The sequence below is a fragment of the Aulonocara stuartgranti genome (assembly GCF_965226115.1).
Source record: "Aulonocara stuartgranti genome assembly, chromosome: 16".
In the NCBI taxonomy this organism is placed as follows: domain Eukaryota; kingdom Metazoa; phylum Chordata; class Actinopteri; order Cichliformes; family Cichlidae; genus Aulonocara; species Aulonocara stuartgranti.
Window position 1 is genome coordinate 34,232,643 of NC_138952.1, and position 14,037 is coordinate 34,246,679.

General features: G+C 41.4%; 1 long non-coding RNA gene across 8 annotated transcripts; it reads left to right on the forward strand.

Annotated features, from left to right (window-relative positions):
* Positions 1–3,678: 3,678 nt before the first annotated feature.
* Positions 3,679–10,930, forward strand: LOC309691050. 8 transcript variants are annotated; one of them, XR_014271868.1, is made up of 8 exons: positions 3,679–4,126; positions 4,862–4,922; positions 6,520–6,701; positions 6,800–7,216; positions 7,759–7,914; positions 8,166–8,274; positions 8,380–8,492; positions 10,361–10,930. It is a non-coding gene; the product is annotated as an uncharacterized lncRNA (long non-coding RNA). The 8 variants fall into 8 exon arrangements; XR_014271869.1 differs by having other exon boundaries at positions 7,764–7,914; XR_014271864.1 differs by having other exon boundaries at positions 6,520–6,705; positions 6,828–7,914.
* Positions 10,931–14,037: the final 3,107 nt, after the last annotated feature.

Below are 14,037 nucleotides of genomic sequence, written 5' to 3' on the forward strand. Positions count from 1 at the left end.
CCATAAACATGTGTATCCGAGTCTTCTATCAAAAGTTACAGCTATTTATATGAAGTTGTACAAAAACGCTTTCTTTCGCCAAGACAGTGCGTTTCTCACTGTTACATGCATTTGAATGGGGAACTCGACCGAAACAAAGTATAGGTTTTCATTATGTGAATAACTTGGAAATCTTAGCTCAAACAGCTGCAAAACCTGTTTTCCCAGCACGGAGACCTTGAGTTCTATAAGATAAAGCCATAAACATGTGTATCCGAGTCTTCTATCAAAAGTTACAGCTATTTATATGAAGTTGTACAAAAACGCTTTCTTTCGCCAAGACAGTGCGTTTCTCACTGTTACATGCATTTGAATGGGGAACTCGACCGAAACAAAGTATAGGTTTTCATTATGTGAATAACTTGGAAATCTTAGCTCAAACAGCTGCAAAACCTGTTCTCCCAGCATGGAGACCTTGAGTTCTATAATATAAGGCCATAAACATTTTTGTCTGAGTCTTCTATCAAAAGTTACAGCTATTTCTATGAAGTTGTACAAAATAGCTTTCTTTCGCCAAGACAGTGCGTTTCTCACTGTTACATGCATTTGAATGGGGAACTCGACCGAAACAAAGTATAGGTTTTCGTTATGTGAATAACTTGGAAATCTTAGCTCAAACAGCTGCAAAACCTGTTTTCCCAACACGGAGACCTTGAGTTCTATAAGATAAAGCCATAAACATGTGTATCCGAGTCTTCTATCAAAAGTTACAGCTATTTATATGAAGTTGTACAAAAACGCTTTCTTTCGCCAAGACAGTGCGTTTCTCACTGTTACATGCATTTGAATGGGGAACTCGACCGAAACAAAGTATAGGTTTTCATTATGTGAATAACTTGGAAATCTTAGCTCAAACAGCTGCAAAACCTGTTTTCCCAGCACGGAGACCTTGAGTTCTATAAGATAAAGCCATAAACATGTGTATCCGAGTCTTCTATCAAAAGTTACAGCTATTTATATGAAGTTGTACAAAAACGCTTTCTTTCGCCAAGACAGTGCGTTTCTCACTGTTACATGCATTTGAATGGGGAACTCGACCGAAACAAAGTATAGGTTTTCATTATGTGAATAACTTGGAAATCTTAGCTCAAACAGCTACAAAACCTGTTTTCCCAGCACGGAGACCTTGAGTTCTATAAGATAAAGCCATAAACATGTGTATCCGAGTCTTCTATCAAAAGTTACAGCTATTTATATGAAGTTGTACAAAAACGCTTTCTTTCGCCAAGACAGTGCGTTTCTCACTGTTACATGCATTTGAATGGGGAACTCGACCGAAACAAAGTATAAGTTTTCATTATGTGAATAACTTGGAAATCTTAGCTCAAACAGCTGCAAAACCTGTTTTCCCAGCACGGAGACCTTGAGTTCTATAATATAAGGCCATAAACATGTTTGTCTGAGTCTTCTATCAAAAGTTACAGCTATTTCTATGAAGTTGTACAAAATAGCTTTCTTTCGCCAAGACAGTGCGTTTCTCACTGTTACATGCATTTGAATGGGGAACTCGACCGAAACAAAGTATAGATTTTCATTATGTGAATAACTTGGAAATCTTAGCTCAAACAGCTGCAAAACCTGTTTGCCCAGCACGGAACCTTGAGTTCTATAAGATAAAGCCATAAACATGTGTATCCGAGTCTTCTATCAAAAGTTACAGCTATTTATATGAAGTTGTACAAAAACGCTTTCTTTCGCCAAGACAGTGCGTTTCTCACTGTTACATGCATTTGAATGGGGAACTCGACCGAAACAAAGTATAAGTTTTCATTATGTGAATAACTTGGAAATCTTAGCTCAAACAGCTGCAAAACCTGTTTGCCCAGCACGGGGATATTGAACTTCATATAAATAGCTGTAACTTTTGATAGAAGACTCAGACACATTATGAATAGAATTATTATTATTATTATATTATTATGAATAGAATTCAATATCCCGTGCTGGGCAAACGGGTTTTGCAGCTATTTGAGCTAAGATTTTCAAGTTATTCACATAATGAAAACCTATACTTTGTTTCGGGCGAGTTCCCCATTCAAATGCATGTAATCGTCAGAAACGCACTGTCTTGGCGAAAGAAAGCGTTTTTGCACAACTTCATATAAATCGCTGTAACTTCTGATAGAAGATTCAGACTCACATATTTATGGCTTTATCTTATAGAATTCATTATCCCCGTGCTGGGCAAAAAGGTTTTGCAGCTGTTTGAGCTAAGATTTTCAAGTTATTCACATAATGAAAACCTATACTTTGTTTCGGGCGAGTTCCCCATTCAAATGCATGTAATCGTCAGAAACGCACTGTCTTGGCGAAATAAAGCGTTTTTGCACAACTTCATATAAATCGGTGTAACTTTTGATAGAAGATTCAGATATACGTATTCATGGCTTTATCTCATAGAATTCAATATCCCCGTGCTGGGAAAACAGGTTTTGCAGCTGTTTGAGCTAAGATTTTCAAGTTATTCACATAATGAAAACCTATACTTTGCGTATGGCGAGAACTCCATTCAAATGCATGTAATAGCGAGAAACGCACTAACGTGGTGAAATAAAGCGTTTTTTCATAAACTTCATAGATTCTTCCTGCCTGTGGGCGTCAAACTAGACCCCCCCCCCCCCTCCTTTCTGTAACTATCAAAACTATCATAGTCTAAACGGTCAACAATTTGCAAATAAATGACTTATAATTGTGCTTACCTGGTCCAGATGATCCACAGCCCCTTTGGATTTGTTATAATCCAGGATGATGTGGGGCTTTCTCTTCCCAGAGTCCTGGACTTGTAGCTCACGGTGCCTGGTGCCCAATAAGACAACATTTTTTCTTTGCTTGGGGATGTAGGAAACCACAGCCTTATCCCCCCTGTAGCGACCTGGAGGGGAGAGACGATTATCGAATCTTACAGCCCGATTAATTTGCTCAAATCTTTTTTTTTTGACATGGTAGCAGGAAATAGAAGAGCCCTGTCTCCCGATCCCACAGGCTTGTTGTTGTTTCATGTGAGACCAGTACAGGCCAGTTGCAGGCTTACAAGCCCCATGTAAGCCTGCAACTCCTCCTCATCTATGTCCTTCCAGTCTTTTACCTACCTGTTGCCCTGCAGGTTGGTGAAATGCAGGATTAGCTGCATAATGTCCTCTGCAAAAAAAAGATGGAAAGTGCTCACAGGGCTGCTACAAATTGCATAATGGTCCTCGGGTTAAAATGGGAGGAGGAAAAAATGGCAGGACCTCTTCATGTGTGGGTTGCCACATGATTTTTCCATTTTTAGATCTCCACTGGCCATCCTCCAGTCTTGTCTCTTCATCCTGCTCTTCGTCCTCCTCCTCCTCACATGAGCTGCAAAGCTCCTCGGTGCCTGGCAAAAATTCTTCTTCGCTGTCAGAAGTATCTCCACTGCTTGTGGTATCGTTTTCACTTTCTGAAGAGTGCAAAACCGCAGCAACAGCCTCCTCTAAACTGAGTGCACGCTTCATTGTGTCTGTGCAGAAATGAGCACTCAGACCAGGCTGCAAAGTATTCTCATAGACTTCAAAGGCGCACCTGAATAAACATGCTATAGCATATCCAATAAGAGAGAGGAGGCTCACGCTTGATCAAGAAAAAACATAAACGCACGCCTTTGATCCCCCCCCCCCCTCTCTTTCTCTCTCTCTCTCTCTCTCTCTCTCTCTCTCTCTCTCTCTCTCTCACACACACACACACACACGCACATGCACATACATACACACCATTTTATGGTGGTTAGCTGTTTTATTGTCATGCATTTTACAGGGTAAGATAACCATGTCCTGCATTCAAAACCACTGAAAATGTCTATGGTGGTGCTGTGCCTAATATTGTGCTGGTGTATGCTGGGTAATGGCACAGCTAGCGACTGGGTGACTTTATTCACCCGCTTCGGCTGTTATCAGTCCATACAATGGGCGTTATTAGCACAAATCAGTCCCATAGATATGGACAATCTCCTGCTAGATTGTTCAGAAGGTTGTTATCATCCATCCAGATGGAGGATCACTAACAGGAGCGTGGGAAGACTCCAGAATTCACTCTGGCTGGAATCCGGTGGATACAGCAGTGTTTACAGGTAAGACCGTTTAAACGGACAGCATTTATAGAATGACTATTAAAAGTCAGCGAGTGTCAATAATGTTAATGTGGTTATGTTAGTAATACACCGAGTGCTAATATAACAGCTTTAAGATGCATTTGTAGATGTTATTACGTGTTTTACCGTCTTTATGGTGCTAGCTTAAAGTTACGGTGTAAACGTTAGCTTATATTAGAGTAAAGCTGTTACTGTTTAAACGACGTTTGCACAGAAATATTAGCTTCTGTCATGACAGATGTCATTACTAGTTAATAAAGTTTCCATTAAAGTGTTTAATCGCAGCCACAGATTGACAGCAAATATCTCGATTAGCTTCAGTGCATCTGTAATAAATATGTGCAAGTTTCAGTGCTTCGTTTAAACTGTATGATACTTATACTGACCCAGGGTCAGTGTAAAATACAATCCTAGCTGTGTGAATAAAGCCTGGCTCCTTTAATCCTGCATGGCAAACCTCAGGATGCAGGCTATTATTACTCTTTCCTGCTGGCACACCTGTCACACCTGAGAGTCAGCTAGAAACGTACAGTGACGTTGACATCATGCAAAGACTGCCAGACTCTGTAATACTGGAAATGATCAGTGACTCAAGTTAACACTAAACTTTAAACAGTACCTCTGTGTCTCTGTGTGCTGAACATTTAGGATTGAGTCAGGCTGCATCAGCTGAAGCTGTTATTTGTATATATCAGTATTTTTTTTTTAATTCAGGTGTGGGGAAAATACGTAAGACTGCAATGAAGCGATGTACCAGATTAATCCCTGGCCAAAGGTATCGTACTTAAATCACACTACTGATCCAGCCACATCAGCCTTTTGTGAGGTCTGTTTAAAGTAGACTAAAAAATGAACTGCAGGTTCCTGAGAGGTGGACTGTGAGCACAGAAACACGTTCATACATACAGCTGCAGCAAACTTACATTAATTTTAAATAGATTTGTTACTCTGATGTCTGTCTCTGTCATGGTCCTGGGTCGTTGACCCAGCGTTTTGTGTTTTGTGATTATTTTCCTCTGTTCTAGTTATTCTGTGTCCTCCCCCCTTGTGTCCGGTTAGGGTTCTAGATTTCCTGTTTTGTTCTGAAAGTCTGTGTCTGTTGTCATTGTGTTCAGCCTGTCTCCTCCGGTCCTCATGTGTATTGGGTTCAGCTGTTCGTCCCTCCTGTGTGTGATTACCTTGTGTGTGTGTATATTTAGTGGGTGTCGGTCTGTGTTCATTGTCAGCTCATCTGCGTTCATCTGTGTATCTCTGTGTTTCTTGGTATCCTGTTCCTTAGTCTGCGTCTCTCTGCTCTGCTCTCCGTTTTGTTAAGATTTCAGGTTTGCTCTTTAGTTTCTCCCAGTTTAGGTTTCCGTTAGTAATCTCTCACGATTCGCTGCCTGTTTCTGCCACTGCCACCTTGCAAATAAACGTCACTCGAATCATCAGTCACTGCCGCATTTTGGGTCCTCCTTTTCCTCCACACCACACGGCTCACTCCGCCAGCCGTGACAGTCTCTGTGTTAGTCCTCTGACAGACTGGTGACCTGTCCAGGTGTGCTCTACCTATGACTACTGGGACAGGCTCTAGCCTCTGTAATAGAATTTTTCTGATATTTTCATTTAAAGTATTTAAGTGCTTATGCATATGCTTAGTTGTGACACTGTTATAGAGTGTTCAGTGAAAGTTTCTAAAACTAGATGAACTTACTTCAGCGTCAGCAGTTTGAGAAAACAACTCCCTTTACAGGTGCTGATAAGGCCAAGGGCACAAAACAGCTTAACCATTGATCCGTTAGGTTTCATAGCGAGACACGTGAAGTGTGGTAGGATCAGTTTGTAACTTCCTCCCTCTTCCTTGGAATGCATAAAGGAGGAGGAGCACAACGTCTGTGGCAGCGCTGACATGACTGAACTGTAATGTTTGATGTGTGTTGGCGCAGTAATAAATAGCTTGATCACAGCTCTTTCTGTGTTGCAGACTTTATTAAAAAAATTCCACGACCCCCCCCCCCCCCCCCACCCTCCCACTGTGAACATGAATTGAATATTCAGAAGACATTTGTTTAAATAGTTCTACAAATCTGAGCTGTTGGTGTGTCCTTGGATTGTGTGGTAATAATATTAGAGCTAGTGATCTTTCTTACTGAATCTCCACTATGAGTCATGTTACCTGAGATTAATTCTATGTTTACCTGTCAGCCTGGACGAATGTGCTGTGTGAAGGAAATTAAATTAAATCAGGTCTGAACTGCGTACATTTGAGGAACCTGTTCATATTTAATTGAAATATGAACCAGTGTTTTTTTTTTGATTGCTGATTCCAAGATAGTCTTTGTGGAAATCGTGTTTGGCTTTTTGTTATTTTAATTCTCTTTTCTGTTTTCCAGAACAGTTCTCCACAGTCGCTGTCCATATGGGTCAGTGGGACCAAGAAGCACTCTGCTAATGTGTGGACTCTGACCAGCAACATCCAGCAGGACCCAGACAGCGTTTTCTATCTCCCAGCTGGAGGTTTTTGTTTGTCAGTGACTGGAGAGTCAGATTTTTGTTGAGCTTCACACTTGCAGAGGTAAGTCAGTTTGCAGAGATCCCTCCTACCCTGGCTTTTATGTGCTGGATTTCTTATCTGAAACAGTAATATTTCAGTGACTGCTGCTTATACCACAGGTTAATACACTCTACTGATCCCTGATAGGAGATCCAACAAAGAAGCCTGGTGGATGTTTGTTTACAGTCTGATGATGGGACATCATGCTCTGCATCTTTAAAGTTTGTCTCTTGATTATTATTCATACCCAGTAATGTGAAGTATGCTCATATCTACTATAACTGAACCAACCTGGTGCTCTTCATTTATGGAGGCTGTTGAGTCTGAATGTTGGATATTGTGTATCTCGTGTTCTCTGGGCTTTGTTGTCCTCAGTCTTTTTGCAGGATCAGAAAGCAAAACCAGGAGGCGCGTAAATGTTTCTTCTCCATGATGTTTCTTCAAATGTTTCTTCTGGATGATGATATGACCGTGACACGGGATGCCACCTTTGGTCTTGTGATGAAGCAAAGCTCAGGAAGAAGTGTGATTAAATGGTACCAACATGTTGAGAAGGATGTACAGGGGCACCTGCAGCCAAATCCAAGCTTCAGCTTAGTTGTAGTTGCAGAATGCTATAGGACTGAGACAGCTGAGGCATCAAATGTTTGATTAAACGGAAGAAAAAGAGAATTTTTTTCCCTATAATTATCACTTCTTAAAATCTGTAGCAACTTCAAGTCTGTCAGCATGCTGAGCATGCTCAGAATGTGACAATATATTTTTGTTCAATATTTAATTTCTTTCAGTTGCAATTGTTAAATGAAAAAAATATATATTCTTATAATTAAGCAAACTAATTTATCAAAAAAATATATATACATATGTCTGTATTAGTTTTAATTAATTAATTTGACACCTGTATTGAAAATACCATATTGTATTCATATAGAATCAGTATGGTATCATTGTTTGTCTGCTCACTGATTGTTGAAACTAAGAGCTAGTTTGATCTGTTTAGATCTAAAGTATCCAAAGTTGAGCTCTGATGTTTCTTCACCCCTGTGTGTGTGATATGTGATTTCCTACATGCTGGCAGAGCAGAGCGGCAGTTTGTGCTCACAGATGGTGACAGTGTGGAGAGACGGTGGTGTTTCCTCAGAAGAACCAGCAGAGTCACAAAGGACTCATCTCACCACCTTGACTCACTGACTGATGCTCGTCTGCACTGCACAGAGGAAATCAACTGACCGAGGTTTGTCCAGTGACGTGTTATGAATGTATATTTGTTTTATGCTTACAGATATGTTTTTCTTGACAGAGGCTCTGCAGAGGTTAGACAAAGCAGAGAAAATATGTGCTTTACATTTTACTGTGATTTATTGAGATATTTGTTGCCTGATGTTCAGCAGGAATGGAGAAATAGAATCAAAGGGAGATGTTTTTGATGTTTTTGTAATGATGTAAGTAAATCTTCAATATTATTTATTTGCTTGGTTATATTAGGAGTGTTTCTGAGTGAGGGGGAGAGGAGTCATCATCCAGGTAAAGTGACGTGGATCAGTGGATACACTTGTCTCCCCTTTAAAGGAGACGATCCAAGTCATCCTTAAATGTTAGTGCTTTCAAATGCACAAACATTTTTAAAGGACAAAAATGAACATCCAAGTTTGACTGTAATACAAAATAAATCTTTGCATGTGTGTTTTCAAACTCTCAGATGGGCAGGATATCAGTCTTGGACTGTCTAACCTGCATTGAATGACCACCGCACATGAGCATGTTCCTGCAACATTCAGCATCTGATCCTTCATCTGTGTGCTGCTGCTTTTGGTAAGTGAGTTACCCAACTCCAGTAACTCTAAACACATGCCATCCATTTCTAACGGCCTGGTTACTTCCTGTCAGTTACTTTATTTTATTTTTTATTTTTTTTTATTTTATTTTTTTGCCTGTCCCGTTTGGCTCTTTTGCCATCAGAATTATTGTCTAAAGGCAAAGAAAGATGCCCAACGGATTTACTTTACCAAATTGACCATCCCAGCCTTGCCATAATGGTCCATTTGATTCACCTTTTATTGTTTATTTTATTTTCATTTACTGAATACGGGACAGACTTGACTGGGGGAAAGAAGGGGAGAAAGAAAGAGGGAAAGAGAAACAGCTGAGAAGAGGGACGGGGGAGAAGGGCAAAAGACAAAAACCAACAGAATGGGCAGGGAAAAAAGAAAATGCATATATCGATCACCTGGGATCACCTGTTGAGAAAGAAAAAAGAAAACAAGCAGAAGAGAACAAGAGTAATAGAATAAACAACATCACAATGATATATGGGAATATGACAGTAAATACTAAATATTAAACATTATTGTGCAGCACATAAGATCAACAGAACACAGTGTGCTTTGAGGTAGGAGCCAAAAATTGTGTAGTTTGTGGGTGTGATCACCCGTGTGTACACCTGTGAGCATGGACACGCTTGCTTTTTTAAAAGGTTCCTTCATGTAATGATCTGCTAGAGGGTGTGGGGGGGCCACAGCCCCGTCCTCCAGGGCATGAAGCAGGTATGGAGGAGATCAAAACTCCAGACATCCAGAGGCCCCCAGAACACAAGAGACCAAGGAAGACCAACAGAGGGGCAGCCGCACCACTGTCCCGGAAAGAGCTGAGGAGAGTCCCAGATGAGGGCTCACTCAGCAGCCGCGGAGCAGAAGCCAGTGGGAGTTGCAGTGACGCGCCCGTGAGCTCCGCCGGCTCCAGCCAGCTGTGCCTGAGTGACCGAGCCCCAGGCCGAGAGGCCGGGGGCACCCCACCTCCGAAGTGGCCCGAGCGAGCCCCAGGCTCCAGGCCCCGATAAGCGGCCGCCAAGGAGTGAGCCGGTGTGTACCCGGATGCCCATCTCCAGACATAAAGAACCACCAACGCACCGATGTCTGAGGGAGTCCGCCACTGGCAGGGGGAGTGGTGGGGGGAGATAGACCTCCAAACCTTGGAGGGCCTGAGATGTCCCCAGAGAGGTGGCGTCTGATACCCAACCTGACATATAGACACAGACATACAGGCACACACAGATACAAACATCCATTCCCACCCTCATGCTCTCATATGCACTTACTCAACCAACGTGGAGACAGACATAAAGAGACGCTGTACACACGATCACACTCCCCAAGCGTACTCTACGAATCGGGTCTAGGTACCCTTGCCCCTGGAGGGGGGAACTGCACCTAGACCCAGGTGGTGGGGAGAGGCAGACCGCCCCGACTCCACAGCAGCAAGGAGGCCCCACACTCCAGACCGCAGCCGGACGGCCAACTCCTCCTCCTAGCCCCCCGCTCCAACAAGCCGCAGAGAATGGGGGTGAGAGAAGACTCCAAACCTCCCTCCACCCGCTCATTGTAGTGTTGATACATGTGTGTTCTAAGGTGCATTTAAAACCCAGGAGGGCATGGAGCTACCTGGTAAGCGCATGGTCCCTCCTGCTAGCCCTCAATGTCTACGTGTATTTAAAATTGAGAGGTGGGCAACGACGCCAGGGGTGAGGTGTACACCGTGATGGTAACTTGGATTCCGTGCATCGTGCCCACCCCCAAGATCCTATATGTATTTGTAATGAGAGTGTGAGTACCTGTCAGTTACTTTAGAAACCATGTGGTCACCTGACCTAACACTGTTTCTTCCTCTTCCCCTTAATGTTCAAGTGTCAAATGTCAAACAGCTGGAGAAGAAACTACACCAGTGTACTGGGATGTTTCAGCAACACGTGCCAGATGCTGTTCCTTCATGGTGACATCACCAGAGACAGTCCCGCCCACCTCAGGACCCATTGATTATGATGATTATAATGATGACAGCGAGCAGAACTAAGACTGTAAAAATCCACGACCAGAATGTTTAGATGCTTTCTAATTATTAATGAATACTGAGAGCCTCTTTCTGTGTTTTGTCTGTTTTGGGTTTTTACCTCATTTGTTACTAACAAAGTTCACCAAACTCACACAGTTTACATTCTGCGTCAAGGTTTAATTTCTTAGAAATCATAGTTTTTCTCCTTTTCTCTTTTTCTCTTTTGTAATTGATGACAATTACAAAAGTCACTGCGCTGCAGTGAATATACTGCGCTGCTTCCTTTTATTGCGTCACACATTGCTTTAAGTTTTTCAGTGTCCAGTTATTTTTTACTGCTGTTTGAATTCTCTGAATGTTTGACCCTGTAGACAGTTTGATGGACTGCTTGTCTTCCTGTTTGTTACCGCCGCCTGTTTTTGACTAAAGATTTGGATTTCTGACTTTAACACAGACTCTTCGTGTCCTCCCTTTGTGTCCTCTTCCTCTGTGAATGTGTTGCATGTGTCACAGATTCCTTTTATTAACTCACCACTGTCCGCAGTGTTGGGAAATCCATACCAGGCTGGAACGAGTCAAGGTAGGTGAGCATCCACGAGAAGACACAGCAGATGCATCCTACTAATACTGACAGGACCAGGAGACTCCAGAAACCGAGCATCTTCTCTTCAGTGCCATCCTCTCCTGTCACCCTCTCTGCCCGCAGCTCTTTGAGTATGGGGTAGATAAGAAACCCTTATTACTAATTTGTATTATAATTCAATTTTCATGAAATATTCATATTCAGTATCGATCCTTTTATATTATAACCACGTATCCACCCAGGCTCATGGTGGGGCAGGGCTCTGTCCTGGGATGCTTGAGTACAAGGTAATGTACACCCTTGGCCAGGTATCCAGTCTGTCAGAATTGTTTTCAATATTTGGTTCAAAAACATGAGTGACAACAAAAATCCAACTAGGATTCTTGCATATGATGAATGGTCTGTCTTTGACTGTATTGTCCAGCTGATCATTCATGACATAACACGGCAACAATGTAAAAAATTAAACAGCAACAGTCTAAATGTAAAGTGCATTCTAAAGTCCTCTTCAATAAATTGTATGCAAAGAGTCATTCAGGTCACTACAGAACCCATAGTATTCATCATTAAATCTCTGGTTGCTTCATTTTTCTATCCTATATCAGACAAAGAAAGAAAGGAACAGCAACAAAACTCCAAACCCAGATTGTAGCTGTTTTTTTCCCCTTCCTGCTAACTGTACACTTTTTTACCTAACCTAACTTTAAAGGATAGGTTAGGTAAAGTTGCATTCTCATGGTGAGGCAAAGTGCTTTATGTGTGTGTGTGCGTGTCATGAACGGCTATAAAAGGCCTATAATTAAAGATCAAAGCGGGGTTTGAGTTCGAGTTACGGCAGACTGTCACTACTTGTAAATGGAACGCAGCCTTCCTACGGCGGACAGCTAATAACAGGAATCGGACGCGGTCCAGCCAAGTCCACAGCAACCACCATAGCAACCGCCTAGCATGACCTTAAAAACATATTCTGTCTTCATAACTATCAAAAACGTGAAATGATTTGCAAAGTGTGAAAGTGTTACAGCTACAGAGAGCTATGGCGGTATCTTTGGAAGCTGTTTACATAGCTAATAATATACGATGTAACTATGGAGACAGTCAGTCCCGTGAGCTAGCGGTGCATGTTTACTGCAGTAAATAAGGTGATTGTGTGCACAGCGTCCACACGCTGCAGAGGGTAAAGACATTACTTCAATATTGTTTTATATTGATATATATTTGCCTTCTGTTGACCATCACCTCAGGTTCACCATTACAGTTTCAGCATACAGATGCACACATTCAAAAACTCATGTCTCAGAAATAAGCACAGCTGTTCATGTTTGTCATTAGAGTTTTATTTGTAAGAAAATTATGAACTTCATATTGTGTATCAAATAAAAGAACATTTCACAACTCTGAGTCAACAGAAACAGGTAACAGAAATGTCTCTAATGTAGACATGTACAGTGTAGTGTAAGCATTAAAAGATCATACAGGAAACACTAACATTTATGTGAAACTAATTGTAATAAAAAATGAGCAGGTGCTTTATAGATTTAAAAGAAAGAATCTGAAAACAACACTTTTTTGGTCTAAGTGATCAAAGTAGAAAACAGAACTGATGTTCAAAAACAAACCGTAGCTGCACTAATATTACACATCTCGATCGTTGTAGTGAACAGACATGTTGCTTTTAAAACCACATGCAGTGTGTGACCATGACTGTTCACTGAGACCATGAATGCCACTTCGCTGAACATTCTTCTTCTTCTTCTTCTTCTTCTTCTTCTTCTTCTTCTTCTTGCCATTAAATTGGAAGCAGAAGGAGCACGAGCTGATTTGATCTACTGAAAGGAAGAACATCTGAGCTGAAACCAGTCAGCTGAAATCATTAAGACAGGAACAAATTCAATGCAGTGTCTCAAGTGGCTTAGCCTGTTACAACTGTTGATACAAGCTAAATATGGTTAACACACAGTGTCAGGGAATTCCAGTGTGGGAACTAGTGGCTTTACATTTGTAGTCATTTAACTTTCATCCATTCATTCATTTAATTCAGGAGGAAGAAATGCCAGGTTGGTACAGGGATTTGGTCCCAATGCTGTCTTTAACTAAATGACTTGGTTCAGTTTATGGCTGGGCTGTATGTGGGGTTATATCATGTTATTTGGGCAGGAGTTCCTGTCCCCTGTTAGACTTAGAAAGTTTCTCCATAAGTAGAGTTTCTGACTCTTCTAGCACATCTGTGGCTGACAGCTTTTTGGTGGCTCTTTTTACCCTACACTGGTTGTGAGTGTGCAAATAGCCCCACTAGTTCTTTTGGGTTGCAGTTAACTAGGGAGGAAGGGGTGGGTATGCCATGATTAGATGAATAACAATTATATGGGATACATAAATTTCATAATGCATGCATATATCTCTATCAATTAAACCTGGCCTGAGGGCTGCCATTTTTTACATTCAGTTATTTCTCTTAGAAATGTTGGAACTAAATAATGAATGTGTTACAGTTAAAGTGAAACACTGGTCAGTGTAAATGGCTCATTGGGACACAGAAACCTTTAAATTAAACCTGATATCTAGTGTCAAACAATATCAAAGCTGTAAAAGATGTTTACAGTCAGAATTTATAAAACTATGATTGTAAATAATTTTTTTTCTCTTTGTGCTGAATATCAACACTGTGATTTCTTAGACTGTAAGCTTTACTTTAGCACAACCAGTTGTAGAAGCCCTCACTCCAAATGTCTTTTGATAACAAGAAAAAAATACCTTTTCAGTACATGGCCTGAAGTTCTTCTCCGACATCTTCTGCCATCAGCTTTGTCTGCTGGTTTGAAGACAATAAACCACAAAAAAGATGATTTAGTCACTTTGTCTGTGTCATGCAGCTCAAATGTTGAATAGCCGTCGTTATCCCTCTGCTGCGTCAGTAGGATTGTACTGTACAGCATCTCATTGATATGT